At 53.5% G+C, this 11,026-nt stretch overlaps 1 non-coding gene across 1 annotated transcript; it reads left to right on the top strand.

Moving 5' to 3' along the window:
• Window positions 1-10,500: 10,500 nt before the first annotated feature.
• On the top strand, window positions 10,501-10,687 carry LOC144601194 (U2 spliceosomal RNA). The gene has a single exon (XR_013548266.1). It is a non-coding gene; the product is annotated as a U2 spliceosomal RNA (small nuclear RNA).
• The last annotated feature ends 339 nt before the right edge of the window (window positions 10,688-11,026 follow it).

The following is an 11,026-nucleotide window of genomic DNA, read 5'->3' as shown; positions in this document are numbered from 1 at the left end:
GTAACCCCGGAAAAGGGGTAGGCAGCTGGCTCGGGCAGAGCCCTCTTCCGCCTGGCGCCGTGAGTCGCGGATGGCCAGCTTGGCCTGGCCCAGGAGCAACCCAACAAGGACATCTTCGGCCCTACCCTCTCCCCTACGCACAGGGTGTCCAAAGATGAGGATGGTGGGTGAAAAATGCAGCCAAAAAGCAAGGAGCAGCCCCTTTAGATATTGGAACAGGGGCTGCAACCTCACACACTGCGTGTACACGTGGTACACAGACTCTTCCAACCCGCAAAAGTGGCAGGCGGCTGGCGAGTCTGTGAACCGCGCGAGGAACAGGTTGCAGGGGACTCCTCGGTGCAATACCTTCCACCCCAGGTCCCCGATGGAGAGGGGCAGAATTCCTGCGTAGAGGGACCCCCACCGCGGGGTCACCTCGCGACCGGAAGGCAACACCGACCGCCACTTAGTGTCCGGACGGTGGACCAGGGCGAGGAAGTGCAGGGTGTGGAGGAGGAGCCCGTACAGGACACGCCTCCCTGCGTCTCGGAGGGAGATGAAGGGTGTCGAGGAAATGCGGCTCATGTTGTGTGGGACCGGCTCCCGGGAAGGATTACGGCGCCTCGGTCCGACGAGTACTTCCGGCTGAGCGGGGGTTTGCTCAGCCGCAGGTGCTCCACACATATGAGCCTCTCCGACACCCAGCGGGGCAGGACAAGGGCCGGCTGCTCTCACGCCTGGGCCGCCGCTCTCCGTCAGCGGAGGGGGGGCCCGGTCGACAGCAACCAGGTTCCAGACTCTCAGCAAGTCCCGGTAGAAGCCGGGCATTCCCAGCAGGATAGCACGGCTGACGCCCACCATCGGGATCCGCGTACCTGCTTGAAGGCAGCGGCCCCGTTGGAAAAAGTGCGTCGCCAGCACGTGCCACCTGGGAGGGCGCTCCGAGTACAGGTATCTCTGCAGAGTCCTGAGGCGGAGCCGCCAACTGGGTGCGGATGCACACCAGCGACTGCCCGCCCTCCTCAATCGGGAGACTCAGGACCGCTGCAGAGACCCAGTGCTTTCCGTTGCCCCAGAAGATGTCCACCAACTTCTTCTGGATGATCCCAGCAAAAGTGGCTGATGGGACCAATGTGGTCAATCTGTACCAGAGCAGGGAAGCCACGAGTTGGTTAATGACCAACACCCTGCCCCGGTAGGAAAGCACGCTGAGGAGACCTGACCAGCGCCCCAGCCGGGCGACGACTTTCAACTCCAGCTCCTGCCAGTTCGCCAGCCAGGTCTCCGCGACGGGACTCAGGTAGACTCCCAAGTAAAGGAGGCGCGTGGTGCTCCACGTGAAAAACCGCATCTCCTCAGGGAGGGTGTCCACCTGCCAGGGACCCACCAAGAGTCCAGAACATTTCCCCCAATTGATCCTTGCAGAGGAGGCGGCCGAGAAGACTCGTTGGCACTCGCGCATCCTCTGCAGATCAGCGGGGTCAGTGACCATGAGGAGCACGTCATCGGCATAGACCGAGAGGACCACCTCCATATCTGGCTCGCATAGAACCATGCCCGTCAACCTCCTCCGAAGCAGACTAAGGAGTGGCTCCACGCAGATGGCGTACAGTTGGCCTGACATGGGGCAGCCCTGACGTTCTCCTCTGCGGAAGGGAATGGGAGCCGTCAAGGATCCGTTGACCTTGACGAGGCACTCCGCAGTGGCGTATAGAAGTCGGATCCGGGCCACAAAGTGCGGTCCGAACCCAAACGCCCGCAGAGTCCTCACCAGATACTCGTGATCCACCCTGTCGAAAGCCTTCTCCTGGTCAAGGGAGAGAAAGGCAGTGGGTACACCGGTCTCCTGAGCCAGGTAGACCAGGTCCCGGACCAGATGGATATTGTCCTGGATGGACCGGCCCGGGACTGTGTAAGACTGGTCAGGGTGGATCACTTGGGCCAGCACTGGGCCCAGACGGTTGGCCATTGCCTTAGCAAAGACCTTGTAATCGGTACAGAGGAGGGAGACCGGGCGCCAGTTCTTTAGTAGGCGGAGATCACCCTTCTTGGGCAGAAGGACCACTACAGCCCTCCGCCAAGACAGGGGCATCTCCCCGGTCGCCAGGCTCTCCCTCAGGACCATGGTGTAGTCCTCCCCCAGGGTCCCCCAGAAAGTGCGGAGGAACTCTGCTGTCAGGCCGTCCAGGCCAGGGGATTTGCCCCTTTGAATCTGATGGAGGGCCGCGGTCAGTTCGTCTAGTGTCAGGGGGGCGTCCAGACGCTCGGCACCCTCCGGGCCGACCGTGGTTAGACCTTCCCACAGATCACTGCACTCGTCCACGCCGGAGCTATCCGGTGAAAACAAGGTCCCATAAAAGGAACGAACCGCCGCGTTGGTGTCTTCTGGTTCGGTGACGGGGGAGTCATCGTCAGCGAGCAGCTCCATTAACTGCTGACGGACTCCCCGCCACTTCTCCAGCGAGTAGAAGAAGGGTGAACCGCGGTCCAAATCGTGGAGCGTGTGGATCCGCGACCTCACGTACGCGCCTCGGGATTGCTGTAACTGCAGCTCCTTCAGTGCGTCCTTCTTCTCCTGGTATTCCCTCCAGAGGGTCGGGTCCCCACCGATCTTACTTAGACGCGAATCCAAATCGAGCAGCTCACTCCCGAGCTGTCTGACCTTGGAATCGCGTCTCTTGGTCGACCCCCTAGTGTACTCCTGACAGAAACGCCGGATGTGGGCCTTGCCCACGTCCCACCATAGCCGCAGGGAGTGAAATCCTCCCCTCTTCCCCTTCCAAGCGGTCCAGAACCTCACAAACGAGTCCCGGAAGCGGCGATCCTCCAGCAGCCGGTTGTTAAAGTGCCAGTACGCGGACCCTCCCCTCGTGCGCAGCGGGGTAAACTCCGCCCACACCAGGTGGTGGTCCGAGCAAGGCATCGGCCGCATGGAGGCCGCCGAGACGCGGGAGACGTACGCCCGAGAAATGTACAGGCGGTCAATGCGAGAACCACCCCCCTCTGACACCTCCCGGAACAGGCACGTCTGCAACACGGCGGGCTTGGGGGCGTACACGTTGACAAAATGCAACGGCACGCCATCCAGGCGCACGGCCAGGTGAAGCAAGCGGCCTGGCACCAATTCCTGGACCTTTAGGATTTCTGGCCGGAAATTCGGGGCCAGCAAAATGGCCACCCCATTGGAAATGGAGCTGAGGTGGCTCATGAAGACCTCACCACTCCACTCCAGGAGCCAGGTGGACTCGTCTCCTGGGATGGTGTGGTTGCAACCTCTGTTAGGCGGTGCCCGGGCCTCCGCACCTACACTTGTCTGGACCTACAGTGTCCGGACCTACAGCGGCCCCCAGGCGCACAGTGTCCGGGCCTACAGTGTCCGGGCCTACAGTGTACGGGCCTACAGTGTCCGGGCCTACAGTGTCCGGGCCTACAGTGTCCGGGCCTACAGTGTCCGGGCCTACAGTGTCCGGGCCTACAGTGTACGGGCCTACAGTGTCCGGGCCTACAGTGTCCGGGCCTACAGTGTACGGGCCTACAGTGTCTGGTCCTACAGTGTCCGGGCCTACAGTGTCTGGTCCTACAGTGTCCGGTCCTACAGTGTCTGGTCCTACAGTGACCAGGTCTACAGCGCCCCCCCGGGCCTAATACGGGACAAGGGCGGTCCCGTACGGGACAAACCAATTTAGCCCAATATACGCGATGTTCCGGGTAATACGGGACAGTTGGCAACGCTAGAGGGGGCATTGGTTGCTTCCAATTTACTAAACCTATCCCAGTCTGAGCTCTTTGATTTAACCTGGGTGGTGCAGTGGTAAATTGTGGATGATCGGCCACGATCACAATGAATGGCGGTGCTGGCTCGAAGGGCCGAATGGCCTCCTCCTGCACCTATGGTCTATGTTTCTATAATCAGTCTAAAGGTCCCGCTGAGCTACTCCGGTATTTTGTGCCTGTCTTCAAAGAACTCTCAGACCAGTTAAGCAATCCATCTTGAGGTTTATTTTCGGGTAATAAACCATGTGTGTTCCAGGCAAGATAGGAAATTAAAACCGGATAAACTTGGCCGAGACTCTCCACAATCCGACGAACACAGACACTGCCGCCTCTGATGCTGGAATGTGGAACACGTCCGTCTGTCGAAATAAATAATGGCTCTTAATCCCTGTAATTACAGAGCCCTGACTGGGCTGAATCGGGCAGTCGATTCACTGGGGTTGGCTGCAGTTGAGCTGGAGGTTCGATGGGTCTCAAGGTTAAGGAAGGGCTCGATGGATGTGAAGGACACAGCTCCTTGCCTGTGTCTGAGTTCCCAATGATGGGGGGAGTCCAGAACCAGGGGCCACACAGTTTAAGAATAAAGGGGTAGGCCATTTAGAACGGAGATGCGGAAAAGCTCTTTCACGTCAGAGAGCTGTGAATCTGTGGAATTCTCTGCCTCAGAAGGCAGTGGAGGCCAATTCTCTGACTGCAATCAAGAGAGAGCTAGATAGAGCTCTTAAGGATAGCGGAGTCAGGGGGTATGGGGAGAAGGCAGGAACGGGGTACTGATTGAGAATGATCAGCCGTGATCACATTGAATGGTGGTGCTGGCTCGCAGGGCCGAATGGCCTCCTCCTGCTCCTATTGTCTATTGTCTATTGCCCAAGTCCCGGCTCTGTCTCGGCAGTAGGACGCTAGAGTTCAGAGGACAGGATAAGGAGGGTTGGTGGAGTAAAACTCCCAAGGACAGGACAAACATATCCTGGGGCGCTCCACGTTCAAGGTGCTTTCTGACTCATTGCAGCTCACTTAATCACTTCCACACTCTTGACTGTCAGTGATTTATCAAACTCTCTGTTTCTCTCACCCTTGTATATTTACGCCGCTCCCTTTTAAATCTAGACATTACAACTAAATCCCTTGATTCTGCTAGCCCCTAGAGCTCTATCTAACTCTCTTTTAAATTCATCCAGTGAATCGGCCTCCACTGCCCTCTGTGGCAGAGAATTCCACAAATTCACAACTCTCTGGGTGAAAATTTGTTTTCCTCACCTCAGTTTTAAATGGCCTCGCCCTTTATTCTTAGACTGTGGCCCCTGGTTCTGGACTCCCCCGACATTGGGAACATTTTTCCTGCATCTAGCTTGTCCAGTCCTTTTATAATTTTGTACGTCTCTATAAGATCCCCTCTCATCCTTCTAAACTCCAGTGAATACAAGCCCAGTCTTTGCAATCTTTCCTCATACGACAGTCCTGCCATCCCGGGGATTAACCTCGTGTTTTACTGTCTTAATTTAATTTTTGTTTAGGGCCCAGAACATACCCTTTGACTAACAATATCATTGCCAAACGTGTGCCATGTTAAACTACTTACTGCTGGCACATGACTTCATCATGGCTAGACATGGCTTCATCCACTTATCCCAGACGGAGCCATTGAGCTAGCCGGGCGTACAGCGTTTCGCTGGGACAGAAACATCGACTCCGGTAAGAGCAAGGGGGGGGGGGGGTTATGCATTTACGTGCACAACAACTGGTGCACTAACATCCAAATCATGGATAGCCACTGTTCTCCTGATCTGGAGTTCCTAACAGTTAAATGCAGGCCTTTTTACCTTCCTCGTGAATTTACAGGGGTTATAGTAACAGCAGTCTACATCCCACCGAATGCTAACGCTAGCACAGCTTTAGGCTACCTGCTCGGTGCAATAAACTCACAACAGAGCACATATCCAGAAGCAGCCCACATCATAGCCGGGGACTTCAATCATGTAGACCTAAAGTCAGTTCTCCCGAAACTTGAACAACACATAAGATGTGCTACCAGGGGGAAAAACACACTAGACAAGGTTTATTCAAATATTAAGAAGGGTTTCAGGTCAGCACCACTACCACACCTGGGGCAGTCAGATCACCTGTCCATATTCTTAACTCCAGCATACACCCCACTCAGGAGGAAAGCTCCGGTCACCATAAAGACAGTTAAGACATGGCCTGAAGGAGCTTCCTCGCAGCTGCAGGATTGCTTCGAAAGGACCAACTGGGATATTTTTGAGGATCAGGACTTGGAGGAGTATACATCAACTGTACTCTGCTACATCCAAAACTGTGTTGACAATGTCACCGTCAACAAACGTATCCGGTTGTATCCCAATCAGAAGCCCTGGATGACAAAGGATGTCAGGTCTCTCCTCAAGGACCGTAACACCGCCTTCAGGTCTAGTGATAGAGCTCTATACAGTGCTGCTAGAACCAACCTGAAGAGAGGCATCAAGGATGCCAAAGCGTCCTACAAGAGGAAGATTGAGGACCACTTTACCAACAATGACCCACGGCGGGTATGGCAAGGCATCCAGCACATCACCAACTACAAGACCAGCAACCGCACGACTGCCGACGGCGATGCCTCGCTGGCAGAGGAACTTAACTGTTTCTTTGCTCGTTTCGAGGTAAAAGCTGCAGTGGCAGACATAACACCCTCTCCTGACAGCAACACCTTCACTGTGCAGGAGTATGATGTTAAGCGCGTGCTCAGAGCAGTGAATCCCAGGAAAGCTGCAGGCCCCGATGGTGTGACGGGCAGAGTGCTGAGGGAATGTGCAGACCAATTATCTGAGGTCTTCACAAAAATCTTCAACCTGTCCCTTTTAAAATCCACCATCCCTCCCTGCCTGAAGTCCGCCATAATCATCCCACTGCCGAAAAAGTCTGTCATCAGCGGCCTTAACGACTACCGTCCGGTAGCACTCACACCGGTCATCACAAAGTGCTTCGAGAGACTGGTCCTGCAGCACATCAAAGCCAGCCTCCCACCCACCTTCGACCCATACCAGTTTGCCTACAGAGCAAATAGGTCTACAGGGGATGCCATCGACACTGCTCTTCACACTGCACTGACCCACCTTGAACACCAGGGGAGCTATGTGAGGATGCTCTTCCTCGACTTCAGCTCTGCCTTTAACACGGTCATCCCGAGCAGACTGGTCACCAAACTTTCTGACCTTGGATTTTCCCAAACCATCTGCCAATGGATCAAGGACCTCCTGACCAACCGCCCCCAGACCGTCAAAATAGGCCCTCACCTCTCCTCCACCATTACACTGAGCACCGGCTCACCACAGGGCTGTGTGTTGAGCCCCATCCTTTACTCCCTCTACACTCACGACTGCGCCCCCACCCATCCCACCAACACCATCATCAAGTTCGCGGATGACACGACTGTGGTTGGACTCATCTCAGGAGGAGATGAGACAGCCTACAGGGATGAAATCCAAAGGCTGGCAGCATGGTGTTCAGTGAACAATCTTGTCCTGAACTCCTCCAAAACAAAGGAACTTATAATTGACTTCAGGAAAACCAGTGCAGAACACGACCCACTCTACATCAATGGGGTCTGTGTGGAAAGGGTACCCGCTTTCAGGTTCCTGGGTACGCACATCGCAGAGGATCTTACCTGGTCTACCAACACCATCACCACAGTGAAGAAGGCACAGCAGAGACTCCACTTCCTGAGGATCCTCAGGAAGACCAACCTGCAGGAGAAGCTCATGATGTCCTTCTATCGCTGCTCCATCGAGAGTGTGCTGGCATACTGTATAACCACATGGTATGCCAGCTGCTCAGAAAAGGACAGGAAGGCCCTTCAGAGGGTCATCACAACGGCCCAGAAGATCATCGGCTGCTCACTGCCCTCCCTGGAGCACCTGTTCAGCCTACGCTGCCTCAGTAGAGCAGGCAAAATAATAAAAGATCCATCCCACCCCGGCCACCGTCTGTTCATCTGCCCTCTGGTCGATGTTTCAGGTCGATCAAATCCCAAACAAACAGACTTAAGAACATTTTTTACCCCAGGGCCATACGAGAACTGAACACTACTTTCTGCACTAGGCAACACTGTTAAAACGTTTGTACTTAATATAATTGTATTTATTTGTTTTTGCATTTATTGCATATATGTTTGTACGCACCGTCAGGATTGGCTATTTTTTAAATTTCGTTGTACTCGTTGCAATGACAATAAATGAATATTATTATTATTATTATTATTATTATGATCCATATCCCACCATTCCCTGCATATCCTTGCACCCATCTAAAAGCCTCTTAGACACCATGGTCATATCTGACTTCTGACTTGTGTAAAAGGTTGCATGGCCTCTCTGCATACCAACATCTTTCAATCTTTGTGGACACAAGGAACTGCAGATGCTGGTTTACAAAAATAAAACAGACACAGAGTGCTGGAGTAACTCAGCGGGTCAGACAGCATCTCAGGAGAACATGGACACAGAGTGCTGGAGTAACTCAGCGGGTCAGGCAGCATCTGTGGAGAACATGGACACAGAGTGCTGGAGTAACTCAGCGGGTCAGGCAGCATCTGTGGAGAACATGGACACAGAGTGCTGGAGTAACTCAGCGGCTCAGGCAGCATCTGTGGAGAACATGGACACAGAGTGCTGGAGTAACTCAGCGGGTCAGGCAGCATCTGTGGAGAACATGGACACAGAGTGCTGGAGTAACTCAGCGGCTCAGGCAGCATCTCTGGAGAACATGGATGGGTGATACTTCCTCAGACTGAAGAAGGGTCCCGACCCAAATACAGGTCGAGGGAGATGCAGCATAGAAGCAGGCCCTTCAGCCCATCACTTTGTGCTGGCCATCAAGCACTCATTTACGATGTTCGCATTCTCCTCCGCATTCTCATCCACTCTCTCCAGATCCCACCTGGCCCCAGTGAGCCCATGCCAACCATCGATCGCCCGTTCACACTAGTTCTATGTTATCCCACTTTCCCATCCACTCCCGACACACACTAGGGGGGCAATTTGCAGAGGGCCGATTAACCAACATGTGGAAGGGAACCGGAGCGCCCGGAGGAAACCCACGCAGTCCACGGGGAGAACGTGCAAACTCCGTACGGACAGCACCCGAGGTCAGGACGGAACCCGGGACTCCGGCGCTGCGAGGCAGCTGAACTACCCGCTGCGCCACCGAGCCGCTGCGGTTGGAGTTTTAGCGTTTTTTTATTGCCGCTTCTAACAAACATTAACTCTCGTTCAACCACTCTCCCTTGCTCTGCGGGATCCTCGACTCCAGTGAATTCCTGTCATTTTTTTCAGCGACAATGCCTTCTGTTGAAACTTGTCACACCTCAGCGTTTCTTTTGATTGCAACACCGAACTATGCAAAACTTGTTCCAGGAAGTCGCTAATGAGCAAGTCCACGTTTGCCCAGCGGTGGATGTGAACGTTTCCTTTCCAGAGATCAATAGCTTCATTCACCATAATCCGTCCACAAAGGTATTGCATCTTTTTTTTTTTTTTAAAGAGTTGCAAAATCCAAGTGCTTCGGATTCATTTCCGGTCGTTGGGAAGGTGTAAGCTTTCAGTAGGGAGCGGCAGAGTCTTTCAGCCCCTCCGGCAGTGTATGTATCCAGGTCTGGAGTGCATGCCATTCCGATTACCTCACCTGGGCAAATATCCTCCCCTCCTCCAACACTGGCAGTAAATACCAGTTCCCACTCACAGCTAGGCTGGGACTTGACAACTCCACTCCAGCCACAGAGTGATGCAGCATGGAAACATGCCCTTCGGCCCAACTTGCCCACACCGTGTCACCAACCATGCCCCAGCTACACTAGTCCCACCTGCCCGCGTTTGGTCCATATCCCTCCAATCCTGTCCTATCCACGTACCTGTCTAACTGTTTCTTAAGCGTTGGGATAGTCCCAGCCTCAATAGACAATAGACAATAGGTGCAGGAGGAGGCCATTCGGACCTTCGAGCCAGCACCGCCATTCAATGTGATCATGGCTGATCATTCTCAATCAGTACCCCGTTCCTGTCTTCTCCCCGTACCCCCTGACTCCGCTATCCTTAAGAGCTCTATCTGGCTCTCTCTTGAATGCATTCAGAGAATTGGCCTCCACTGCCTTCTGAGGCCTCAAAACTCTGGCAGCTTGTTCCACACACCCGCCACCCTTTGTGTGAAAAAGTTACCCCTCAGATTCCTATTAAATCTTTTCCCCTTCACCTTAAACCTATGTCCTCTGGTCCTCGATTCCCCTACTCTGGGCAAGACACTTTATGCATCTTCCCGATCTATTCCTCTCATGATTTTACACACCTCTATAAGATCTCTCCTCATCCTCCTGCGCTCCAAGGAACACAGTCCCAGCCTACTCAACCTCTCCCTGTAGCTCACACCCTCTAGTCCTGGTGGCAACATCCTTGTAAATCTTTTCTGAACCCTTTCAAGCTTGACAATATCTTTCCCATAACAATGTGCCCAGAACTGAACACATTACTCTAAATGCGGACTCACCAATGTCTTATACAACTGCAACATGACCTCCCAACTTCTATACTAAACACTGATGGCCAATGTGCCAAAATCCTTTTTGACCTCCCTATCTACCTGCGACTCCACCTTCAAGGAACCATGCACCTGCGCTCCTAGATCCCTCTGTTCTACAACACCACCCAGAGCCCTACCATTCAGTGTGTACCTCTAGCTTCCTCAGTAAAACAGCCAACAGATTTTGCTTCTCAGCCTTTTAGCTAAGATCTGTAGCATCTGTTCATGTCAGTTTAATATCTGACATTTCACTTGTCTAGGGACTATATAGTAGGTTGACTTTTGGAACAGGGAGGTGGAATAGAGGCTTGCTCCATCCATTCCACTCATCAACACGTATTGCAGTGCCTGTATAAAGGGCGGAGTGGTGGCGCAGCGGTAGAGTTGCCGTCTTACAGCGCCAAAGACTCAGGTTTGGTCCCGACTACGGGTGCTGTCAGCATGGAGTTTGTACATTCTCCCCGAGACCCGTGTGTGTGTTTTCTCCCGGTTGCTCCAGTTTCCTTCCACGCTCCAGGTTTGGCTTTGGTATGAATTGTAGATTGTCCCAAGTGTACAGGATAGTGTTAGTGTGCGGGGATCACTGGTCGACACGGACTCGATGGGCCGAAAGGCCTGTTTCCGCACTGTATCTCTAAACTAAACTAAGCTCGACTCTAAACACACTTCACGATGCCTCGGTGAAACAGCCAACATAATCAAAGACGTT

The sequence above is a fragment of the Rhinoraja longicauda genome, chromosome 1, assembly GCF_053455715.1.
Source record: "Rhinoraja longicauda isolate Sanriku21f chromosome 1, sRhiLon1.1, whole genome shotgun sequence".
NCBI lineage: Eukaryota > Metazoa > Chordata > Chondrichthyes > Rajiformes > Arhynchobatidae > Rhinoraja > Rhinoraja longicauda.
The sequence above is the reverse complement of the archived record's forward strand: the minus strand, read 5'-3'. Positions and strand labels throughout refer to the sequence as shown.